Here is a 27,534-nt window from a genome sequence, read left to right on the forward strand (position 1 = left end):
AAATAATGATAATTAGGAATTTTGAAGGAAAGTTATGCTCACCCACAAAGACTAGGTTGCTGTAGTTCTCCAACATCACTTCTCTATATAAATTCTGCTGAGCAGGATCCAGGCATTCCCATTCCTCCTTAGAGAAATCAATAGACACATCCCCGAATGTCAATGGCTCCTGAAATAAAAATTGTTAGATCAATAGAATATGGACCAAACCATTATTCAGTTTTTAATATGAATTAAGAGTTAGTAGAACTGACTGTCATGTAGGAGAGTGACTTTAATTATGTAATAAGATACTTTGCATTATCTAATTCAGAGGAAAATACATAAGTCCAAAAAAAGTATATATATTTCATATCAGAGTGAAGTTAAGGATATATACCATAATCCAAGCAATGAATAAAAGCCCAACTCCTAACTTTTCTGCCATCAGTGAATGTGAAATTTGGCAGAAATTCCAGATGTACATCAGTCTTGTCAGAGATATTCTCATAAGGTTATTGTGCACAAGGTAGACAAAAAGAATGGTAAAAAAGCTTTTGAAAACAGTCTGGTTCCTATTCTCTCTGCTTTCTATCCATGAGATAGATTGAGATCCCCAATACAATTAGTTTCCATTATCATCCATGAAACATTCCCAATGTGTAAAATATTCATAAAATATTAGTGTTTGGAGACATGTAAAGTGACACTTCCACTCATGAAAAGACAAACTTGAATTATTTGAAGTTCATAAGCAGTTCAATGAGTGAATCCATTTGGTACAATAGAATGAACAATGGGTTACAAAAGACTTCAAGGAGGAGATTAAAAAGTTCTTAGAGGTAAACAAGAACATAGACACAACATATCAAAATCTCTTGGACACTATGAAAGCAGTACTAAGAGTAAACTTCATTGCACGGAGTTCATTCCTTAAAAGGATAAAAAGTCAATAATTGATCTCATACTTCATCTCAAAGCCCTAGAAGAACAAATCAACAGCAAACGCAGTAGAAGGCAAGAAATAATTGAAATTAGAACTGAAATTCAATTAAAAGAAACAATTAAACCTTGACAAAAAGTTGATTCCCTGACAGACCCTATGCTAATGAAGACAAAGAGAGAAAATTCAAATTACCAGCATACATGATGAAAAAGGCAATATCCCAACAGACACTACAGAAATAGACAGGATATTTAGAAATTATCTTGAAAATATATACCCCAATAAAACAGAAGACACTGAAGGCATCAACAAATTTCTTAAGTCATATGATATGCCCAGATTGAATCAGGAAGACATACACAATTTAAACAGACCAATCTTAAATGACGAAATACAAGATGACATCAGAAGCTTACCAACCAAGAAAGCCCAGGCCCAGATGGGTACACTGCCGAGTTAAACAAGACCTTTCAAGAAGAAATTCAAAAATATCAATATTCTTCAATTTATTTCAGAAAATGCAGAAAGAAGAAGCACTTCCAAACTCATTCAATGAGGCCAATATCACCCTGATCCCCAAACCAGGCAGGGACAAATGAAAGAAAGAAAACTTCAGGCCAATATATCTAATGAACATAGATAAAAAAATTCTGAAAAAACTTCTGCCAAATTAAATACAAAAACATATTAAAAAGGTCGTGCACCAAGATCAAGTAGGGTTTGTCCAGGAATATAGGGTTGGTTCAACATATAGAAATCAATAAAGGTAATTCATCACATCAATAAACTTAAAAATAAGAATCATATGATCGTCTCAAGAGACACAGAAAAACCATTTGACAAAATACAGCACCCTTTCATGTTCAAAAAATTAGAAAAACGTGAGATAACAGGAACATACCTCAACATCATACTGGCTCTCCACATTAAGCATAAGGCCAACATCATTTGAAAGGGAGAAAAACTAAAGGCATTCCCTCTAAAAACTGGAACAAGACAGGGGTGCTCTCTCTCACCATTTCTATTCAACATATTTCTTAAAACACTGGCTAGAGCAATTAGACGAAAGAAATTAAAGGAATAACTACAGGAAAAGAACTTAAATTAGCCCTATTTGTGGACAATATGATTCTATACCTAGAAGACCCCAAAAAGCACCACCAGAAAATTTCTAGAACTAAGAATGAATTGAGCAAAGCAGCAGGATATAAAATTAACACACATTAAAAAAAGGCATTTCTGTATATCAGGGACAAAGCCTCAAGAAGAAAATAAGAAAAACTACCCAATTTACAGTAACTTCAATAAAAGAACACATAAGATACTAGGGAATCAACTTAACGAAAGAGGTGAAAGATCTATACAATGAAACCTACAGAACCCTAAAGAAAGAAATAAAAGAAGACCTTAGAAAATGGAAAGATCTACCTTACTCTTGCATAGCCAGAATTAATATAATCAAAATGACCATACAACCAAAAGCACTACACTGATCTAATGCAATTCTGATCAAAATCCCAATGACATTTGTCATAGAAATAGAAAAAGCAATCATGAAATTCATCTGGAAAAATAAGAAGCCCAGAATAGCTAAAGCAATTATAAGCAGGAAGAGCAAAGCAGGTGGTATTACTATACCAGACCTTAAACTATACTACAGAGCAATAGTAACAAAAACAGCATGGTATTGGCACTAAAACAGGCCAGTAGACCAATGGAACAGAATAGAGGACACATAGACTAACTCACAAAATTACAATTATCTTACATTAGACAAAGGTGCCAAGAACATGCATTGGAGAAAAGATAGCCTCCTCAACAAACGGTGCTGCGAAAACTAGAAATCCATTTTCAAAAAAATAAAATTAAAACCCTATCTCTCACCATGCACAAAACTCAACTCAAATTGGATCAAGGACCTAGGATTTAAACCAGAGACTCTGCATCTAATAGATGAAAAGTAGGCCATAATCTTCATCACATGGGGCTAGGCCTCCCCAACTTTCTTAATAAGATGCCTATAGCACAAGAATTAAAAACAAGAATCAACAAATGGGATGGATTCAAACTAAAAAGTTTCTTTAAAAAAAAAAATCTGAGGTGAACAGAGAGCCTACATCCTGGGAGTAGATTTTTACCCCTCACACATCAGATAGAGAACTAATATTTAGTATATAAAGAACTAAAAATGCTAAGCACCAAAACCCCCAATAATCCAATCCACAAATTGGCCAAGGACCTGAACAGACACTTTTCAAAAAAGGATGTAGAATCAATCAACAAATATTTTTTTAAAAAGTTCATCATCTCTTGCAATTAGAGAAATGCAAATCCAAACCACTCTAAGATATCATCTCACTCCAGTCAGAATGGCAGCTATCATAAAGACAAACAACAAGTGTTGGCAAGGATGTGGGGGAAAAGGCACACTCATACACTGCTGGTGGGACTGCAAATTGGTGCAAACTACATGGAAAACTGTATAGAGATTCCTTGGAAATCTGGGAATGAAAACACCATTTGACTCAGCTATTCCTCTTCTCGGAATATTCTCAAAGGACTTGAAAACAGCATACTACAGGGTCACAGCCATGTCAATGTTTATGGCAGCACAATGCAGAATAGCAAACTGTGAAGCCAACCCAGATGCCCGTCAGTGAATGAATGGATAAAAATATGGGGCATATATACACAATGAAATTTTACTCAGTAATAATAAAATCATGGCAATTGCAAGTAAGTGGATGATATTGGAGAAGTGAACTGAGGCAATCCCAAAACATAAATGTTGAATGGTTTCTCTGACATAAGGAGACTGACTATATTGGCGTAGGGAGGGGGTACATGGGAGGAATAGATGAATTCTACATAGGGCAGAGGGTTTGGAGGGGAGGGGAAGAGGCAGGGGATTAGCAGTGATTGTGGAATGTGATGACACCATTATCCAAAGTACATATATGAAGACACAAATTGGTGCCAACATACCTTATATACAACCAGAGATATGAAAAAATGTGATATATATGTATATTAAGAGTTGTATTGCAGAAAGAAATGGGTACATATATAATGGCATAAATTAGCATGAATATACTTTCTATACAGAGATACGAAAAATTGTGCTCCATGTGTGTAATAAGAATTGTAATGCATTCCACTGTTGTCATGTATTTAAAAAATAAATTTTTTAAAAGAAATGTATTGAAACCCATTGGGGACCCTATAAGCCTACATGGCTATATATCTTAAAAACACAGAGTTGGAAGGGAAGATGCATGTACAACATGAGAAACCAAGAAAGAGTGTGCCCCAAACAAAGATGCTATATTTTTAGAATCCATGGTCAGAATAGCAGGATAAATGGGAGAAGGTACATAATTTTCTGTGAATTAAAGGATGATATGAGAGTAAATACAGGCAGCAAAGGATTATTTTGATGAAGAGCAACATAAGCAAATACAGAAAGCAAAAGGTTCCTTCAATAAGGAAATAGAGATTTTGAAAAAAAAAACAGAGATCATTGAAATGAAGGAAACAGTAAACCAAATTCAGAACTCAATAGGAAGCATCTCCAACAGAATAGATCCCTTGGAAGACAGAACCTCTGACATTAAAGGCAAAATATATAATCTTGAAAAAATAAAGTTGACCCCAGTGAAGATGGTAAGAAACCATGAGCAGAAGATTCAAGAATTGTGAGATAATATGAAAAGACCAAATTTAACAACTATTGGGATAGATGAAGGCATAGAGGTCTAAACTACAGTAATGGACAATCTATTAAATGAAATAATACCAGAAAAATTTCCAAACATGTAGAGTGAATTGGGAAATTAAATATAAGGATCATATAGGACACCAAATGAACAAGATCACTACAGGTCTACACCAACACAAATCATAATGAAAACAGAATACAGGAGAAGCAGAGCACTCCAAAAGCCACAGAGAAAGGAATCAAATTACATATGGGGAAAACCAATCAGGATCTCTGATTTCTAAGACCCTGAATTCTACAAGATCCTGCAACAATATAAACCAAGCTCTGAAAGAAATGGATGCCAACCAAGAATCATACCCATAATCAAAATTAAATTTTGATTAGCATAATTCTGAATAAAATTCTGGCAAATCAAATACAAAAACATATCAAAAAGATGGTTCATCATGATGAAGTGCTACTCATCCCAGGTATGCAAGGTTGGTTAAACATACAGATATGAATAAATGTAATTCATCACATCAGTAGATTTAAAGATAAGAACCTTATGATCATCTCAACAAATGCAGAAAAAGCATTTGAAAAAATACAGCACCCCTTCATGTTCCAAACACTAGAAAAACTAGGGATAACAGGAAATTATTTCAACATTTTAAAGGCTATCTATGCCACGCCTCAGGCCAACATCATTCTAAATGGAGAAAAACTGAAGACATTCCCTCTAACATCAGAAACAAGACAGGGATGCCCTCTCACCCCTTCTATTCAATATAGTTCTTGAAACACTGGCCAGAACAATTAGACAGATGAAAGAAATTAAAGAATAAGTATAGGAAAAGATGAACCTAACCTAGCAGTATTTGCTGATGATATGATTCTGTACCTAGAAGACTAAAAAAACTCCACTAGAAAACATCTAGAACTAGAGTTCAGCAAAGTATCAGGATGTAAAATCAACACCCGTAAATCAAAGGCGTTTCTTTATATCAGTGACAAATCCTCTGAGAGAGAAATGAGGAAAACTACCCCACTGACAATATCCTCAATAAAAATGATACTTGGGAATCAAGAAGAGGTGAAGGATCTTTACAATGAAAACTATGAAACACTAAAGAGAAATCAAAGATCTTAGAAGATGGAAAGATTTAACTTGATCTTGAATAGGCAGAATCAATATTATCAAAATGGCCCTACTACCAAAAGCACTCTACAGATTTAATGCAATTCTGATCAAAATCCCAATGGCATTCCTCATAGAAATAGAAAAGCAATCATGAAATTTATCTGGAAAAATAAGAGACCCAAAATAGCTAAAGCCATCCTTAGCAGGAAAATGGAGGCAGGTGGCATTGCTATACCAGACCTTAAACTATACTACAGAGCCACAGTAACAAAAACAGCATGGTTCTGGCATCAAAACAGGCTGGTAGACCAATAGCCCAGAATAGAGGACACAGAGACCAACCCACAAAACCACAATTATCTTATATTACACAAAGGTGCTAAAATATGCACTGGAAAAAAGAGAGCATCTTCAACAAATGGTGCTGGGAAAACTGGAAATCCATATGCAGCAAAATAAAATTGAATCCCTCTCTCTCACCATGCATAAAAGTTAACTCAAAATGGATCAAGGATCTAGGAATTAAACCAGAGACTCTCCAAATAGAAGATAAAGTAGGCCTTATCTCCATCATGTGGGATTAGGCTACAGCTTCCTTAATAACACTCCTATAGCACAGGAATTAAAACCAAGAATCAAAACATGCGATGGATTGAAACTAAAGATTTTCATCAAAAAAAACCCCCAAGAATAGAGAGCCTACTTTCTGGGAGCAATTTTTTACCCCTCATACATCAGATAGAGCACTAATATCTAGGGTATATAAAGAACTCAAATGTCTTAACACCAAAAAATAATCCTATCAATAAATGGGCCAAGAACCTGAAAAAAACACTTCTGAGAAGAGGATATACAATCAATCAAGAATTATATAAAAAAATGTTCATCATCTCTAGCAATCAGAGAAATTCAAATTAAAACCACTCTAAGATACCATCTCACTCCAGTCAGAAGGGCAGATATTATGAAGACAAACAACAATAAGTGTTGGTGAGGTTGTGGGGGAAAGGTACACTCATACACTGCTGGTGGGACTGCAAAGTGGTGCAGCCAATTTGGAAATCAGTATGGAGATTCCTTGGAAATCTGGGAATGGAACCACCATTTGACCCAACTATTTCTCTTCTCGAACTATACCAAGAAACAAAAAGCACACTACAGGGACACAGCCAGGTCAATATTTATACCAGCACAATTCACAATAGCTAATCTATGGAGTCAACCTAGATGCCCTTCAGTGAATGACTGGATAAAATAAAATGTGGCTTATATACACAATGGAATATTACTCATCATTAAAAAAGAACAAAATCATGGCACTTGCATGTAAATGGATGGAGTTGGAGAAGATAATGCTAAGTGAAGTCAGCCAATCCCCCCCAAAAAAATGCCAAATGTTTTCTCTGATATAAGGAGGCTGACTCATAGTGGGTTAGAGAGGGGGAGCATGGGAGGAATAGATGAATTCTAAATAGGGCAGAGGGGTGGAAGGGAAAGGGAAGGCACAGGGGATTAGCAAGGATGATGGAATGTGATGGACATCTTTATACAAAGTTCATGAAAATTTGAAATATGAAAAATTGTGCTCTATGTGAAATAAGGATTGTAATGCATTCCACTGTTGTCATGTATTTAAAAAATAATAAAAACCATAAAAAATCATTATCTAAAAAACATCTAGAAAAAAGAAAGAGGAAAAAGAAAAAGAAAGAAAGAAAGGAAGGAAGGAAGGAAGGAAGGAAGGAAGGAAGGAAGGAAGGAAGGAAGGAAGGAACTAACTGTGATATGTAGCACCAAATGCATCCTACCTGATATATCCAGTGGTCTGGAGGCTGAGGCAGGGGGATCACAATTGTGAAGCTTACCCTAGCAACTGAGTGAAACCCTGCCTAAATTTAAAAATAAATAGGCAGTAATAAATTTTTAAAAATAAGAAAAAAATTTTTTAAATAAAAATTTTATAAGGACTGAGGATAGTGTTCAGTAATAGGGCACCCTGGTTCCAATCCCCAGTTTCACAAAAGGAAAAAAATGAATGAAAAAAAGTCCTTTTCAAAGTTACAGAAAAAAATATTTTTGAATTTACAAATTGTATATATGAAAACAAAAATTCTATTCCTCAAATGACTCCATTAAAGAGAACAAGGAGAAGTGACAGATGAAAGAAACCAATTGCCTCACCTTTAACCAAACTCTTCTAAGGAAGAACAGAGACTACAAGAGAAATGCAGGCAAGAGCCGTAAACAGCCCTTCAAATAGCAGGTATCTAAATGTCCCTTCATCACAAAGCAATCAACGTCTTAAGAAAGGAGGGACTATACCATAAAGTCACAATGAACAAAAATTGAGACAGTGTTGAAGAACATGTGGGGTTATCATGAAGGTCCACATAAACAGATGTGGACCCCACAGCACCTGTCCATATGGGGACACAGCACACTCCTCCAGATTCGAGACCCATGGCCTGGTGACAGAGAATGTCCATTTGGGAATAGATAAATAATAAACTATGGAAAATAACCATTTCTGGCAATCAGCCACATTTTGTTTGCCATATTGCATACAGTTTGACAAATGCTATGAAACACCATGTCAGTTTTATATAGCTGTCACATAAATGTCACATTTCACATATAAGCATACTTAAGTAGTACAACTGCAGAATTTGAAAAATAATACAAATTCAGATTAGCACATAAAAGACTGAATTACACGTCCTGGGTATAGATGATAGGACTCCTCATTATAAAGAGGACAGCTTCCCTCAGGTTCATCTATGATAACACCCCATCAAAATTTCACCATGGTTTCCTTTTCATTGAAGAAGGGACCAAAGCAAACAGTTTGAAAATTCTCCTGGAAGGTTGAATTGGTATGAAATTAGCCAAGAATTCTGAACTCTAAGAGCAAAAGCAGGAGCTATCATTACCAGGCACTGATGCATGTTATAAAATATAATACAGTGATTTGAGGACCAAGGAAATCACAATGCAGCAATTTCATGGATGACTCCACATGTATGTAAATTTCATTTTAATTGTTAAGTGCAATGAAAAGGCCTAGCTAAATGCAACCATCTCCAGCAGAGGATTTGATGTGAATGAACAAGACAACCCAACGTGAAGGGAGGTGTGGGAACTGGAGGCGCAGAGCACTGGTAGGGCTTGGGGGCAGGATGTGTGTGGTACTGGATTACACTCCAGCATCCCAAAGAAGCACATGTTGAGCAGGATTATGTTTCAAAATTATACCAGAATACGAGGCTCCTGATATAATTTGGAATAACTGTTACAATTATCATCAAGGAATCATGATGTCAACAGAGTCCACCCACGGACCCACGTGGATGTAATAATCATACACTTAATTGCAATGGAAAAGTCATTATCAATCCAACCCTAACCAGGCCATCCTCAGCAATGTAGCTAGACCCGTGCTCAGAATAAAAACTAAAAACTTCCGGGGTCAGAGATGAGTGGTAAAACACTCTTCTGTTAATTACCGAAACCCAAAACAAATAAACTCCACAAAACTAGCTCAGGAATAAGCAGGGTCCCTGTACACAGCAGCTACCCTCCTACAGGAAAAAAGTGTTTGAAGGATTTTGCATTGTATTTAGAGGCAGGGTCTCATCTAGCTGGTCTCTAAGTGCCTCGCCAAGTTGCCAAGGCTGGCCTTGACCTCGCAATCCTCCTGCAACAGCCTCTTCCCCACTCCCCAGCCTCTGGGATGACAGGTGTGTGCCATCGCTGGGCTAGGAGATTGGATTCTTCTAGTGGTCCCACCTGTCAATCACCACAGCCCGGGAAGATGCCAGGCAGCAGTGCTCACCTGCCAGATAAGGACTGGAGCAGGGGCTGAGGCTGCCCCCAGGGGATGGGGAGGCTGCGAGGGGTCTCCGCCACTGTCACGCTCCCCACGTGAGGGGCCAGGGGGACTGAGGGGCGCTGTCCCCGAGGGGCTCAGGCCTGCGGATGCAGAGAGCTGCCCGGAATTGCAGTTGGCCAACTGGGTTCCTGCCACAGTGTGTCGGCCAGACAGCCTCCCTGCCCAGCCTCCCTCCTGAGCCTCCCTGCCCAGACACCAGGTGCCACTGCACGCTCACCATTTCCTGGTGCCCAGCAGCCAAGCTTGCCCTGGAGAATTTCAGCCCGTGCATGGCAGGGCCATGCGGCACACAGGGCAAAGCCTGGATTCCAACTGCAGGAATCCTAGAAGCCCAGACCTGGGAGAAATAAATCCCAGCCCAAGCGCGTAGGCCCGCCCCCTGCTCGCTGGCTGCACTCAGGATTGGACAGAGCTCAGCACGGGTGCTTCTGATTGGACAGGGCGTCAGTCAGTCTCTGCTCTCCCCCCAACCCGAGCACAGGGTGCCTTCTTATTGAGTGACAGTGGGGTGATATATGCTCCAGGCAAGAAGGAGGCCAGAATGGCAGGGTTGGGTAGAGCTTTTTTTCTTTTTCTTTTCCTTTTGAGGTCTGGGCATTGGGTTAGGGTCAGGGTGACCAGAATTCTAAGTTCTGTTGGGTTTTGATGTTAGGAAATTGAAGTCATTTCTTGACAGTTTCACCACCTGGGCCTCCTCCTATAATAAGACCTCCCAGAGCGTCCTAGGGAGGCTGACTAGTCCTCTGTTCATCTGTGCAAAATTCTCCAAGCAGAACTGGCCTTTCGTCCCTTGGGAACTGCCCAGTGTGTCATGGCCAGCGCTGGTGGAGGCTCACGGAGGGGGGGGGTGAGGGGGGGGTGCTGGCAGGCGCCCTGGAGGAGTTTACCACCCAGTTGGCAGCGTGAGAGCTGGTGTTCCTCCAGCTGAGTTGACTATCTCGAGCCCACATTGAGGCTGAGTAAGGAGATCAGCACAGAAGAGATGCCAGAGAGCAGACCTGGGTAAACCCCAGCTGCACCCGGGCTCCCTCGGTCTCTGGCGAACTGGGGGTTGAATTCAGAGGCCTCGACCTCTGAGCCCCTTCCCCAGCCCTAGCTTGAAGTTTAGAGACAGGGTCTCACTGAGTTGCTTAGCACCTTGCTTTTGCTGAGGCTGGCTTTGAATTCCCCATCCTCCTGCCTCAGCCTCCCCAGCCGCTGCAATGACAGACGTGTGACACTGTTTTTCCTTTCTTTCTTTTTGAGAGAAATACCTGCGGTGGCCACAGGATAACATCCTTGCAGAGATCAAGGCCACCCTGGGTGCTCTCCCTGGTTCCCACCAGTCCCCCTGGATCCCAGGCAATGGTATCCTGCCTCCTCCAAAAACCGGAGACACCCTGCCCAGGTGTGCATCCTTATATCAGTTGAATACTCTGCACTTGACAAGAAAAAAGAAAGACAGACCTTACCTGCTTGTCTTGATGCAAACAAAGACGATGTGTTTCCAAAGAGAGCTCTGGTCTTGTCCCCCCAATTCAGTGGTGCAAAAAGTCACATAATACAGAGAAGACTTCTCGTTAAGGGGGCCTCCAGGGTCTGTCTATTAATGAAAAACAATTTGGGTTTGATTGGAAGTCCAGGAAAGCCAATTCCAGGTTTTCCTAATTTGGTAAATAACTCCATAGACTCCAATGCACCCTGCTCCTCTCTGCCTTAGTTAACCATGGAGGCCTCGAGGTTACCTGCCCCCTGGGACCCCTGCACCTGCAGATGAATGGGGGGGTCCTATCTTCTCCATGCAGCAACCTGAACCTCCACCTTCCCACAGGCTCCAACACCTTTGGCAGCATCCAATGGGGGAGCAGTTTAGAAAATTCTGGAATGTACCTAAAGACATTTCCTCATCCAGCTAGGATGCTATCAATTTGGACCCATGGTCCTTTTCAGTACTTTTAAGTCTTTTTCTATTTTATTGTTTCTCCTTAGTTATACATGGCCATAGAATCCATTGTGGTAAACTTATCCAAACATAAAATATACCTTATTCTCCTTAGGACCCCATTCTTGTGAGTGGGCATGATGGGTGGATTCACTTAGGTATTTTCATACAATTAAATAGAAACATTATGGTCACTTCATGCTATTGTCTTTCCTGTTCTTATCTCCCCTCCCTTCCCGTTGCTCCCCTTTGTCTCCTCTACTGAACTTCTCTTCTTGCCCCCAACCTTCCTTGTAATATAGATAATGTATGTCATGGAAAACATGTGACCTTTGGTTTTGGGGGATTGCCTTATTTTACTTTAGCATGATAATCTCCAGATCCATTCACTTACTGGCCAAAGTTATGAAGTCATCATTTTTTAAAGCTGAGTAATATTCCACCATGTATGCACACCACAATTTCTTTATCTATTAATCTGTTCATGGGCATTTAGACTGGCTGCATAGCTTAGCTATTGTGAGTTGTTCTCTCATAAATATCGATGTGGCTGTGTCCTTGTAGTATGCTGATTTCATCCTCTTTATGCTGAAGAGTGGGATAACTGAGTCAGAAGGTGTTTCCAATCCTAGTGTCTTGAGGAATCTCCATCCTGCTTTCCAGAAGGGTTGCACCAATGTGCAGTTTCTCCAACAAGGTGTGAGCACTCCCTGTCCCCCACATCCTCACCAATTTATTGTTACTGTATTCTTGATAATTGCCATTCTGACTGGAGTGAAAGAGAAGCTCAATGCAGTTTTAATTTGCATTTCCCAACCTGCTAGATCCAGTGCCTTTTCAGTATTTTTTTTAAATATTTTTTCTAGTTGGAGTCAGACCCAACTAGAAGTCAGACCTTTATTCTATCCATTTATTTTTCTGTGGTGCTGAGGATGGAACCCAGGACCTCGCACGTGCTACGGGAGTGCTCGACAGCTGAGCCCCAGCCCCAATCCCTATCTTCAGTATTTTTTTCTTTTGCTTCTCAGTAACAGCAGCCCAGGTATTGCAGTTTTGCTGCATTTGTGAAACGGGAACATTTCTCTAGAAGGAAGACTGAGAAGGTCAAGCCACAGGCCCAGGATTCCAGGGATGAGCAGTACACGGTTGTCTTGCCCATGATGAGGAGATTGTGTGGGTGAGAAGAAGGAAAGAGCTGGGGACAACTTGGGGCCAGAACCCCTCCGTCCCCCATGAGGGAAATTATTCTTGCTGTTAGTTTTCTTAAAGAAAAATAGAAATTTTCCTAAGCTACCAGTGCCACTAGATATAGGTCCCTGGATGGAGCTCAGATTTGTCTTGAGAGGCAAGGAAAAGTGAATAACCAACCCAGTGGTTTTTGTCTTATTATGACAAAAAGACAAAACTAACAAGCTAGACATTGGGCTTCTTGGGGATAAAACACTGGGTTTTACCCAATAATTAACAATCCAACAGCACCTGACACCCAATTAAAGGGGGATGGATAATTAAATGGGTGGCCACCTGCAGGAGCTGTCCTCTGGGTGCATTCCTTGCATCTGAGAGGTTTTTCAACACCAATGAGATAAGCAGAGTGGCGAGAAAACTGGCAAAACCCTCTACAATATTCTAGCCAGGAAAATTCATAAGCACTTTAGAAGCATCTTAATGTTTACCCTCAGTCGAATGTGCCTCAATCAGAATGCCACCCTTTGAAAATAGCTATCAACATGAAAAGTTTCTGAAATCTACTGGTTTGTGGACCACATTTGAGGATAACGACAAAAACCATATGAGTCCATGGCTAAATACATAAGTAAAAATAGACATCGAATAACGAGCATTCTCTTAAGACTTCCTTCCTGAAAACACTGCCCTATTTGCTTTTAATAATTCCTCTAGCAACACTTGAGGTCATAAAGAACTGAGGAACATGTCTGGTTGGGGCAGAAATGCTGGATACCAAGAAGAAAGTTACACTGAACCTCAAAGGAGAAGGTTCATAAATCAGCAGAATGCAGGAATGCCCACAAATTTTGAAATTGAAAACAAGGGACTGGGGTTGGGGCTCAGTGACAGAGCACCTGCCTAGCACCTGTGAGGCACTGGGTTCCATCCTCAGCACCACATTAAATAGAAATATATAAAATAAAGGTATCCTGTCCAACTAAAAACTATTTTTAAAAATAAAGATCAGATTTAAAAATAAGAATTTTTAAAAAGCCAGAGATGATTTTAGATAATACATAAAATATAATCAAAGTAGAGCAAAGTTTATTGGCCGAGAAATCACTAGCAGGAGGGAGGGAGGAAACAGTGAGGCTTCTCTGACATCTCTAGGCCACACACCCGATTTGCTCCTCAAGATTATGGGAGATGCTGTGGGTGATACCACAGGCCTGCCCATGGACCAAGTCCTATTTCTTAACTGGCAGTATGATTGCATCGTATTTGTAGGTTTCTACTCCACATGGTCTTGTCCAGAGACACCAAAGGAAACAGTGTGTGTGTGTGTGAATTTACTGTAATAAAACTTTATTATGGCAGCTATTATGAAGACAAACACAATAAGTGTTGGCGAGGATGTGGGGAAAAGGTACACTCATACATTTCTGGTGGGACTGCAAATTGGTGCAGCCAATATGGAAAGCAGGATGGAGATTCCTTGGAAATCTCAGAATGGAACCACCATTTGACCCTAAAGGACTTAAAATCAGCACACTACAGGGACACAGCCACATCAATGTTTATAGCAGCACAATTCATAATAGCTAAACTGTGGAGCCAACCTAGATGCCTTTTAGTGGATGCATGGATAAAAAATATGCATTATATATACACAATGGAATTTTACTCAGCAACAAAAGAGAATAAAATCATGGCATTTGCAGGTAAATGGATGACATTGGAGAAGATAATGCTAAGTGAAGTTAGACAATCCCAAAACAATAAATTCCAAATACTTTCTCTGATATAAGGAGGCTGACTATAGTGAGGTATGGAGGGGAACCATGGGAGGAATAGATGAATTCTAGATAGAGCAGAGGGGTGGGAGGGAAAGGGAGGGGGCAGGGGATTAGCAAGGATGGTGGAATGTGATGACATCATTATCCAAAGTACATGTATGAAGACACAAATTGGTGTCAACATACTTTATATACAAACAGAGGGATGAATAATTGTGCTGTCTATGTGTAATAAAAATTGTAATGCATGCTGCTGTCATTTAGTTTTTAAAAATCAATAGAAAAAACTTATTATGAAAAGTTTAAGATGATATTCTAAATATATAAATGCAACTCTCAAGTCACCTTGCTCTGCACTGACAAGTTCTAATTTGACCTTTTCTGGGACCAGTAGGAAAATGGGGCACAACATACCATCAGAGAGGACACTCCAGCTTGAGAGTGTCCCTCTTTCCCTTCCCTGTCTTTAAATAAACTAATACCAGATAGAGTGAGGGATGTGTCTGAAATAGTAGTTATCAGGTGCACACTAGTGACAGGAACAGGAAGTTGACATGCCAAAGATCCAGGACAACTCTAGGTCACTTTGGCCCACGCTGGTCTGGAATGGTTCTTACATATTTGATGGTTAGGTGCAATCATCCTGTCTCCTTGAGTTCTGGAATCCAGTCTGTGAAAGTGTCCCAGAACTTGTCCCCACCAGCATAATTTGTGTTATCACTGGTAGAGATACCTGTATTGCTCACATAAATCACAGGTTGTTGGCTGAGGAATGGAATCTAGCCCATCGATGTGACCCAGGCAGGGCTCTAGGTAAATTACATTTCTAAAAGAAAAGTGGGGGTCTGCACAGAGGGCAGGTTTATAAAATGACTCCCTGATCTGCATGATCCCATCAATCACGTCTGCATGCTGTCTCTATCAGTATGCAGCTGAGTGGTAGAGCTACCACGAGCACTGAAAATAGATAGATAGATAGATAGATAGATAGATAGATAGATAGATAGATAGATCGATCGATCAAGGCAGGCATGAGCTGCATCTTTGAGAACCAATTATGTATCACCCCATAGAGTTCCCTAATAATTTTGCATTTTAAAAAATACAATCATTGGCTTATAAAATTTAGTATCCACTCGTAGGCCAGGTGTTAGATATTCATCAAAAATGGAAAAAAGTAGAGACCGATATTGTGTGACCAGAAACTCAAGAAAACTTTTATTCACGGGCCATAAATCATCTTTCAAAACCAGTGAACATTCTATCAGTTTTCTAAAACAAACAGAAAAACAAAAACAAAACAAATAACCCCACTGGGCATTCTGCTCAGAAAGGGGAATGCAATCTTGTGGAATGGAGGAGGAGTTTGCAGGTCAAAACTTTCTGAGCTTCTAAATCTATTCTGTCCCCATTTTTTATTTTATTAACAGTGACATCTTTTTTCTCTGTCTGCTTCCCCAAGCATCCAATGTTTCCAGGTCTCAACATCTGTCCATGCCCCTGTGTCCGCAGAGGTTCTCCCTGTCCTCTTTGCCACCCACCACTCATGGCTCCACCTGTCACCCCCTGCTTTCCCAGGTGTCATCTCTGTCCCTCTACTTGCCTCTCTCTCTGGTCCAGATGTTATTGGAATTGTTACAACATATTTCTAAGCCTTTTTTACACAATCTGCCCATCCATACCTGTGGCCATATGCATGGATTCTGCACCCAAGGTCTCAAACCCTGGTGGATGGGAAAGATTTGAAAATGATTTGCTCATGTACCAAGTAAATGTACAGATTTTCTCCCAAGTAGCGCCAATGGCATAATGGCTACTTACATAGTGGTTACTTTGTACCAGTTTTTTTAAAAAATATTTTTAGTTGTATATGGACAGAATAACTTTTTTCTATTTATTTATTTCCAGGTGTTGCTGAGGATCAAACCCAGTGCCTCACAAGTGGTAGGTGAGTGCTCTGCCACTGAGCCCCAGCCCCAGCCCTGTAGCAAATTGTACTAGTGACCCAGAGATCATTTAAATTATAGAAGGAGGTGAGCAGGCTGTCTGCAAACTGTATACATAAATTGATGCACTTTGCAATGCTTTGGGGATTGCTGGCCTGGAACAAGTCACCCACCTATGATTAATGAAAACCACAAGACATCTCCACTGCTGAAATCAGTCTTCACTTTTCTCCTCCCACAAACTTTTTTTTAATCTGGGTTCTCACATTTTGTCACCAAGAACTTTGAAGTGGCTTTGACTCCTTGTCCTTGGTCAGCTATCTATTCTATTACTTGCAATCATTCACATGGAAGTTTTTCTGCAACTCTCTCTCATCCAGCACTGGCACGAACCCTTACTGGCTCTTGCTTAAACTGGTGGGGGAAAAAAACAAATCAAAAACAACTTCTCTCTCACTTCTTGACTTCAACCCTAATCATTGAAACAATCATTATTTTTATCATTAAAGAAAATTAACTGAGCCAGGCAGAACATTGCATGCCCATGATCCCAGCAACTTGGGAGGCTGAGGCAGGAGGATCATGAGTTCAAAGTCAGCCTCAGAACTTAATCAGGACTAAGCAACCCAGGGAGACCCTGTCTCTAAATAAAGTATATATTTTTAAAAGGCGGGGGGCTGGGGATGGGGCTCAGTGGTTAAGCAGCCCTGGGTTCAATCCCTGGTGCCAAAAATAATTAAATAATTAATGAGCAGAATTGACCAATAAAATTCCTTCTAAGAAGCTTTCAAACTCTCACAGCCTAGTATTCAGTAGAGGTTGCAAAATGTTAGCCCAGAATTGCGAAAAATATGTGCTTCTGCATACATTATATTGTATGAGAATGAGGCTTAAATTCTTCTATGGATGACGACTACAGCATTTTCCTTTTGGAGAGATCAAGGGCCTCCACTGTCTCCTCATTATGCCCAGGGACTGATACCTCATCCCTCAGATCATAGTGGCACTGGGGGGAAGGGGTTACCTTGTGTTGTCAGATGAAATTAGGTTCAGTCCTGGGCGTTAAGCATACACCAGACTGCCTTGTTGACACATGAGCCATTCTTAAAGGACACTTTGGCATACAACCATATACTATGGAAACGAGGTTCACCTTCCTTCCTGGTGGACATTTTAGCATTACAACGAAGTAAAATTGACTTCCTAGTCACTGGCACTTTTTCTTGGGGTTATTTGTGAAAGGGGTTCGTTCTAAACTTATTAAACACATCTCAACTTCTTGGGTCAGAGTCTCATGGGAAATCATGTTTTCCACTAGGAGGGGGTCAAGGCGTGTCTTCTATTCTTAGGCTCCAAGTGCTAACATACAACATGGGCACAAACAGAATGTGGTGCATGAGTAATTGGAGAGACGTTCTCTTCTACACAAGTGGAGCACTATCATGACAGTCAGTCTCTCAACAAAGATGGCAACTAGAAACTAACAGGAAGGTATCTAAAAACAGTATATCAACTGGGAAAATGCTGGGGAAGGCAGAGGCTCCTGCCCCTGGAGGGCTGGGGTGGGGTGGGGTGAGATTGCATCATGCTCCTCAGAACACTTTGCAATTTAAAACTCATGAGTTGCTCATTCTGGAATTGTCTATAGCTTACAGAAAGGTAAGCCATAGATAAGCAGAACTATGATAGTCCAATTTCTGTAAAACAAATACTAAGAGGCAATCTCGTGAGTGGTCAGAGAGAAACAGTTGTTCAAGTACAAGACAGCATTAGTGGGTTTCCCTAGAGAATCTAAGAAGCTGGAAGGCAGTGGGACAACATGATGGAACTTGTTTTTATAAACAATCAATAATTTTATATCTTGCAAAACTGTGCTTCAAAAGATAAGGGGAGATTTGTACAAGGAAAGGTTTGCAGTGAGTAAACAACTCTTCCAGAAATGCCAATAGAGCCATCAAGGATAAAGGAAATGAAAAAAGACAGAACTTTGAGCCAACACAAAATAATGAGAAATAGTGGTAGATATAGCTCAGTAGCTCAATATGGTAGCTAAATGTAGCCAGTGTCATGGAGTATTTAGTTTCTAACTCTTTTCTATGTGTTTTAAAAATATAAGTGTAAAAAATTGTACTCTATATGTGTAATAAGAATTGCAATGTATTCCACTGTCGTGTATTTTAAAAAATAAAATTAAAAACAATTAAGAATAAATGAGTGCAAAAGTAACACTTAGAACACAAAAATAACACTTATAACATAAAAATAACACTTAGAACCAAACAAACATTGATGTTGAATGATTACAAGACTCCATTTTTCATTGCTATCAGGAAATACTTAAGGATGCGTAGTTTGTGAATAAAAAGTCATTTAGGTCAGAATTTTAGAGTCCAAGATAAAGGCATGCCATCCACTTGGCTTCTGGGGAGTACCCACTTTGCTCTATTCCAGCATGGTGGCTGTCATCAGAGTGGGGACAAGTGGAGGAGGGAAAATCATATGGACCAATACAAGCCACAGAGCAGAGAGGGGCAGACTTGAGTTTTCATAACAACTCGTTTTCTCAAAAACTCATTCCAAGAGACTAGTGTCCATTCCTCCTGAGGGTGGTGTCCCCAATGACTGAATTAACACCCAGTAGACAGCACATTTGTAAGGTTCCCCTGCCTCAGTGTTACCATAAGGAGGACCAAGTATCCAAAACCTAAGCTTGTTTGTGGACAAATGATATCCAAGCCATAGAAGACACACGATGCATGAAGCTATAGTCTATGACAAAGATAGAAACCAATTCTGAGGGACAAATCTGTAAGATCAGCAAAAATTTCCTATACTATTGAAACTAATTTGTCATGCATAAAAACTGATTGTCATAAATTTAAGATGTTAGAGTTCCCAGCACAATCACTAAGGAAAAACTAAACCATGTGCCAAAAGAAGAAAATAAAATAAAAATGGTACAGAAGAAAAATGAATCATTAATAGGCAATAATGGAAAAATTGATGAACCAAAAACATATAGGTAGAAGACAAGTGGCAACATAGAAGAAGCATTTGGTTCATTACTATCACTTTTTTCATTACTATTACTGCATATAGATCCAATTTGTTCCAATTTTAGAAAACATATTGATCAAGTTGGGCATGCAGCACACATCTGTGACTCTAGAAACTCAGGAGGCTGAGGTCAGAGGATTGCAAGTTTGAGGGCAAATTTGATGACTTATGGAGAGCCTGTCTAACTCATCATCATCTGGGCACAGTGGTGCAATGCTGTCGCTAACCTACTTGTGAGACTGAGGCTAGGGTATCACAAGTTAGATGCTGGCTTCAGCAACTTAGTGTAACAGTGTATGAAAATAAAATATAATAATATTAAAAATTGGCTGGGGATGTAGCCCAGTGTTACACTCTTGGGCATAAGACCTGGAACCAAATAAAATTATTCTGCTGTCTACGTCAGATTCACTTTAGATTCCAAGACAAAGACAGGATGAGAATAAAAATAAATATAAAAAAAATATAAAAATAGCAATCAAGAGCCCACCACAATAGTTCAGTGACTTGGGAAGCTGAGGCAAGAGAATTATGAATTCAAAACTGCAGGTGGTATAAATAGAGTTCCTCTTGGTGGAATGGTCTGGCTGCAGAATAAAAGCTAAGAAAGGTAAAGCAGGGGGAATAACCCACAGGATACAGAAAGTAATTTTAAAAGCGGGGATGGGGTGGACTAGCTGATCTTAGTGATGAAGCTTCCACACTCAAAAAAGCAAAATGGAGCCCCTGTTTGCTTTATTTATATCAGGGAATATCAAAGGTTTTCCATAGAATGTTCTTTGCCAAGTAAGGTAGAAGGTGGGCTTTGCAGTTCCCAATGTGTTATGCCCAACTCCGGAGCTACAAGAGGGTCATGTGCTTTGGGCAATCTAGTGCACTCTGGGGGGATGTAGATAGTTCCCAAGGTAAGACCTAATTCTCCATGGCTCCATCCCCAGAGAAGACCCTCAAGTAATTCATGGGTGGCACCCTGCATATTCCCCCTTTTTACTTTGCAAAAGAAAATGATGAGCTGTTATTTCAAGTTTCTGGATTTTTGTTCTGATAGTGTGACAACCTATTATCACAATACAAAAAAGAACTAGGAGCAAACACCTCATTCCAATAATATACCATGAAGAGTGTTTCAGCGTGTTTCCAGGGTTAAAGCCATTCCATTCTTGAAGTATTTCCAGTTTGAGAGGTAGGATCCATAAGCTCAATTTTGCTTTTTTGAATATCCTGGATGTTGTGTTGTAACTCCATAAGATCCAGGCTATTATTATTTGCTATGCCAAATACCCATTAGATGATTTAAACTATTCCCAATCCCATTAGGAAGGCTTATATTTGGCTGCAGTAACACAGATCTTCATAGTCAGATGGAATTTAAACCTTTCCTTAAAGTTGAGAGCAGAAAGCTCATTACCAATCTTTATGACAGTAGTTTCTAAGGCATTCAAGTTAGTTTCTATATTTTCATCAATATTTATGATTATTGAGGGCTTTTTGAACCAAAGACATATAGGTAGTATTTTGGAAGTATTTTGAGCCAAATTATTAAGACAATTTGCATGTTGAATGTTCTGAGATCTAGCCACTGAGGCTGTGACCATAGAAGTGATGAATTAAATTAAATGAAATTATAAAAAATATAACCAAGAATTATGAGTCCAAGAGCTCGCTTAAGTCTGGTCACCTGAGCATGCGTCTATTGTAAAACCTCAACACCAGCATCAGCATGCCATGGCTCTAAAATGTTGACCGGTAGTAAGACGAAGGAAGACTGGTGAAAGATTAATGTTCCTTTCCCCTCTGTTATATCTAGTGATGCAATTAGGTAAATTGCACTTTTTACAGGCTACAAGATATTTATCATCCTTTCTTTTAACTCTCACATTTCCAGTAATTAAAACAAGGAGATTGAACACAGCCGGCAGGCCATACCAGGAACCCTCTTTACACCCCCTGCCTACAAAGTCAGGAATAGGGTTGACAGTGTAATATAGGAAATCTGAGGCTGCAATTAAGCACCAAACATCTTTTTGGATACAGCCTTCACTGAAGGTTAGGATATTACCAACAAAACCTTCAGGGATCATGCATCCTTATGTGCTTGATTTTGTCAATTCTTGGAGACCAGCCTAAAATGTATCCACTATTTCTAGAACCTTTTTGTTGTACTGGCAAGACATCTGCACAGTCTATCCATTTAGGAAAGGTGCCAAATTCTATTGCAGAATGATTAGGACAGTAAGGTATTGGCAGACGTTCTGTGACAATGACTAGCTTTTTATGAGAAAGTCCCATTTTAATAACTGTTTGGACATATTGCTTACAGTCCCAGGGTCCAGTACAATTGGCTGGTCTAGACCCCAGATATACTGTATTTTCTTCAGAAGATACCCCTAGATAGCCAGCATGCTTATCATGGGACCAATATATACGTAGTTGTCCACTGTAACCAGTATAACTAAATCCAGTCACAGGGTTGGGTGTAATCCGAGTTATCTGTAAAACCACACAGTACATGAGTATCATTCGTAAATTCTGGGATGGATTCTCTGGTCCACACCACTGGGTGTACCAAAGGTGGGTCTGGAAAATATGTCCAATTGCTTTCTCCCTGGACCCCAATTACTGGACAGCTCAACAGAGCTAACATGGCCACAAACATTGTGGCTGCAGAGTTCGTTCCTCCTTGTGTCAAAGTATCTGTTGAGGCTATAGCGTTAGATTCTACAGTTGCCTCCATAATGGTAGATTCAACATTCAGTCTCTCAGGGCCTTCTTCATCCTCTTCCTCCTTTGTATCTTTCACTTCCTGCTGGGGATCATCACTGACATCTCTGGATCAATCTTCAGTATCTGAACCTCGGTTCTAGGTCCTCCATGTCTGATAGCACATCCAGGTACCCCAATAGGATGAGAGGCACCTTCTGGGAAAACACAAGCATGACCTCTACCCCACATTATCACTGGATCTGATATTTTCTGTCATTATGTTTGTAAATCTTTCCACAAACCTTGGCTCAAGGTACCAGCTGCAGTTGAAGAAATGAGTCCTTTGGCTGCAGTGTGACTTTCAGAGTCACAATTAATTAAAATTAAAACAAAGCATGATTAAAGTTATTTTGTGGGGCCTTATCCCCCCTTTTTTTGTAATTGTAGCTTCATAGATAAATGAGCTCATTCTACAATGGCTGGACCTTGAGGCTTATGGGGAATACCTGTTTTATGATCAATACAAAATTGATGGCAAAACTGCTGAAAAGAAAAATTAGTATAAGCTGGAGTATTATCAATTTCAATCTGTAAAGGACATCCTAATGCTGCAAAAGTAGCTAGACAGTGAGAAATAACATGCTGAGTATTTTCTCTTACACAGGCAGTGGCAAAAAATAAATCTAGAGTAAGTATCAACAATAACATGAACTTACACTGTTTGCCAAATTGACCGATGTGAGTTACATCCATTTGCTATAACTGATTTGGTCATAAACCATGGGATTAACCTCAGTTGGTGAAGGTAAAATATGTATAAAATATTGTGAGATTTGATGTATAATTTGACAAGTTTTTCCCCAGGAATATTAATTTTTTATGTAAACTAGAAGCATTCTGATGATGTAAAGAATGTGAGGCTTTTGCACAATCACATAAATACATTTATTCACAAATGGCAATAAGTTTATCAATCTTATCGTTACCTGATTCTAAAGGACCTGGAATATTAGAATGTGCCCCTATATGGCTAATGAAACATGGAGGGTGACACATTTGAATTGTCTTTTATAAAGTCTGAAACACTCTTGCAATGATGTGTTCCCAGTAGTTGATGTTTCAATATTTTTTTTTACTCCAACTGCAATATAAACTATCAGAATAAATATGGATTGGCTAATTTGCAAAATGAATTAAAGCCCAAATGAGAGCTTAAATTTCTGCTCATTCTGCAGAAGTATATGCTGTCTGTATTATCTCTGTATAAACATGGCTATAGAAACCTGCTTTTCCTGAACTCAATCCATCAGCAAATACTGTTAGTGCTCCAACTATTGGTTAAGCACATACAATTTTGGGAAAAATAAATGTAGTCACAAGAGTAAACTGAATAATTTTCTCATGAAGGTAATGGCTTTTCATTTGACCAGGGAAATTAGCAAAAGCTATCTGCCAAGTATTAGAAGATAGCCAAAGCCAATCATGCTCTTGAGTAGAAAAAGGGCCAACATTAATATTAGGCTGTGACCCAACTCTCTGCAAAACTCGTATTCTTCCTTTAGTAACAAACTGAGCAATAAAGCCATGGTATGGAGTTTATGACTTTTGAGGAGAATAAGGTAGGCAAGGCCACTCAATAATTCCCAATTATTGCCATATTGCTCCTGTAGAAATATGAACAGTGGGAAATGTTAATCAATATATAGGCTCTTGTGGATTAATTCTAGTAAGCTGTGCAGTAATCCTTGCAGATTCAACTTTTGTTATGGCAATCCTTTCTTCTGCCAAAGTTGATGAGAAGGTAGAGAAGGATCTCCCTGTGCAATCTGAAACAAAGGACACAAATCTGCAGTGGCTAGTTTTAAACTAGGTCATAGCCAATGAATATCACCTAGTAACTTTTAGAGGTCATGTGCCTTGGGCAATTTAATGTACCTTGGGGAGCTGCAATACTTCCCAAGTTTAAATCTAAATCTCCAGGACTACATAGAATATTCTTCCCAAAAGAGTAGAGTACACATTTTACTCCAGTGTGTAGGAAACATTGCGCAGGACTTCCCATTTTAAATCCATAAAAATGTCAATAAATTTAAAAGCACTGAAATTAGGACAAGTATCTTTTATAATTACAATGAAATTAAGTTAAAAAAACATAAAATTTAAAAATTTGCCAACATGTAGCAATTAGACAGTGTATTCTTAGGAAGAAGAAAAAGAAAATAGTTTAGATGGATAAATAGACGACCCCCAAGTAATTCACAGGTGGCTCCTTGAAAGTCAGTGAGGCCCTACCTCAAAATACAATATAAAAATGCCTGGGGATAGGTCTCAGTGGTAAAGTGCTCCTAGGTAAAACCCCCAGGAGGTTTTACAACAAAGAAAACAGCTGGAGGGCTATGCACATGTCAGACAAAATCAGCTGTAACAGAAATTGTTAGATAGAGGCAAGAACATGATATATACTCGTAATTACATATATTAAATTATATATTAAATACATATGCATATTTATGATAAAAATTAAACTATATAATACATATCAATAAAGGGGGCAATCTCACAAACTAAGTTATAAATGTATACATGTCAAAAAAAGAATGCTCCAAAATATGTGAAGTGAAAACTATCGGGATTAAAGGAAGAAAAATTTCTCCAAAAAGGGGTGGCTAATTTGTGATATCCCATTTTCAAGAATGAATGAAATGTCTAGCAGAAAGTCCATGTAAAACAAAACAAAATGACTTGAACAACAGTATAACTATACTAGGTCTAGAGGACTATATAGAATATTCTGCCCCAAAGAGTAGAATACACATTTTACGCCAGTGTGTAGGAAACATTATGCAGAACTTGCCATTTTAAAGCCATAAAAATGTCAATGAATTTTAAAGCACTGAAATTAGGACAAGTATCTTTTGTAACTACAATGAACTAAAGTTAATAAAACAGAAAATTTAAAAATTTACAAACATGTAGCAATTAGACAGTGAACTCTTTAGGAAGAAGAAAAAGAAAAAAATAGAAACTAATTTAAATGGATAAAAATGAAAATCAAACATGAAAATGAAAGCAACCATGCCAAAACTGATGAGGTGCAGCTAAAGGAGCCCTCAGAAGAAAATTCATAACCACAAAGGCTTACATTATAAAAGAAAAACTGCCCAAACAAAACCTAAATTTACACAGTACTAGACAAAGAGAAGCAAGCTGTAATCAAATTTCACAGAGCATAAATTTTAATAAAGAATGGATCAAGCATAAAACAAATAGACAAAAGAATTAAGAAAACAAACTTGATTGTTCAAAAGATTTACAAAATTGATTGTTCAATTAACCAAGCAAAAAGAGAGAGAGAGAGTACTCAAGTTAATAAATATCAAAAAAAGTGAGACCACAAAAACAGACTCCACAAAAAAATTAGAAAATTTTAAGGGCATATTATGAACAACTGAATGTGAACAAATTTTTACATAGCATCCATCAAAATTGACTTAGACATAGAAAATCTCAAAAGACTTAATAAGAGATTGAATCAGTAAAAAAACACAATAGTAACATCCATATCAGAGCTGAGCATGGTTGGTGTACACCTGTATCCCAGTGACTTGGGAAGCTGAGGCAGGAAGATCGTGAGTTCAAAGCCAGCCTCAGCAAAAGCAAGGTGCTGAGCAACTCAATGAGACCCTGTCTCAAAATAAAATACAAAATAGGGCTGGGGATGTGGCTCGGGAGTCAAGGGCCTTGGAGTTCAATCCCTGGTACCCAACAACAACAAAATTCCATATTAGAAATGTGAAGTGAAACTATCAAACTATATCTAACTCTAAAAACAGATAGATAGCTTTGTGTGAATTAAATCCTAAGGTCTCTACAAAAGAATGGTTTAAATAAAAAAGTTCAGCATTTGTGCAGGATATAGCACCAATTAATACAATTTTGTAGCTGAACAATAAATATTAAAAGCAAAATTACTTTAAAAAATTCCATTTATGGTAGTATCAAATATTAGATACATAGCAGAAAATTAACAAACAAATATGTCTTGTAAGCAGAAAATACTATAGAAAATGTTTAAAAGAATAAATAGGCATTGACTATTTATTGATAAGATTAATGTTGCTGAAATGGTAAAATGCAAATAGATTTACATATCAATGTAAACCTTACCAAAATTCCCACATGCCATTTTTGAAAAAGATGTAATAATAAGCCTAAAGTTAATATAGAAGTTCAGTCAACCTCAAATACCAAATACAGTTTGTTTGTTTGTTTGTTTGTTTGTTTTCAATAAAAATATAAAAAACAAAATTGGGAGACTCATACATCCCAATTTTAAAGCTCAGTATAAAGTTTCAGTACTCAAAGAAATTGGATCCCTATTCCTCACCCTGTTCAAAATCAATTCAAAAGTGGTAAAAGACCTGACTGTGAAACTACAAAGTAAACAAGGGAAAGCAATTTAAGACTCTTGTAAGACAACAAATGTTTTGGACAGAATTTTGAAATCACAAAAAAGTAAAAATTAAAAATTCCATTAAACTAAAAAAGTTGACGAACAGCAAAGAAAAAAAGGGGGGAGGGAATCCTTATAAAATAGGAGAAAATCTTTGCCCAGTATGTGTTTGATACAATCTTCATATTTAGAATATGTAAAGAACAAAAAAAAATCATAACACCAAACAATCAAAAACTAAATAATGCCATTCAAGTGGGCAAACGAAGTAGAAAGTTTTGCAATAGAAACAAAAAGTTCCAACAAACATGAAGAAAAATATTCAATATAAGTAGCCTTCAGGAAAATGCAAATAAAAAATACAATGAGGAAGACTGGGGAAATAACTCAGTAGGTAGAGTGCTTGCCTTGCATGTGCAAGGCCCTGGGTTCAGTCCCTAGCACCACAAGAAAAAAAATACATGAGGTATCATCACATCCCAGTAAGAATGGATAAATTAGAAAAGTGACAAACACGATGTGGATGTAGAAAAAAATCAACACTTAGGCATGGGTGTGTGCAAGTAAATTGGGTAGCTGATATGAAAAACTGTGCATATTACTAAAAAACTAACAATAGCTTGGATCATGGCACATGACTAATCCCATATATTTAAGAAGCTAAAGAAGGAAGATTACAAGTTTAAGGCCAGCTTGTGCAAGTTCAAGTTCAAACAGTGCAAAACCCTGTCTCCAATAAAAAAGAAATATGCTGGAGGCCAGGAATGGTGATAAATGCCTGTAAAGTAGGCAACTTGGGAGGCCACAGGAGAAGGATCCTGAATTTGCTG

Source organism: Urocitellus parryii, chromosome 16 (genome assembly GCF_045843805.1).
Source record: "Urocitellus parryii isolate mUroPar1 chromosome 16, mUroPar1.hap1, whole genome shotgun sequence".
In the NCBI taxonomy this organism is placed as follows: domain Eukaryota; kingdom Metazoa; phylum Chordata; class Mammalia; order Rodentia; family Sciuridae; genus Urocitellus; species Urocitellus parryii.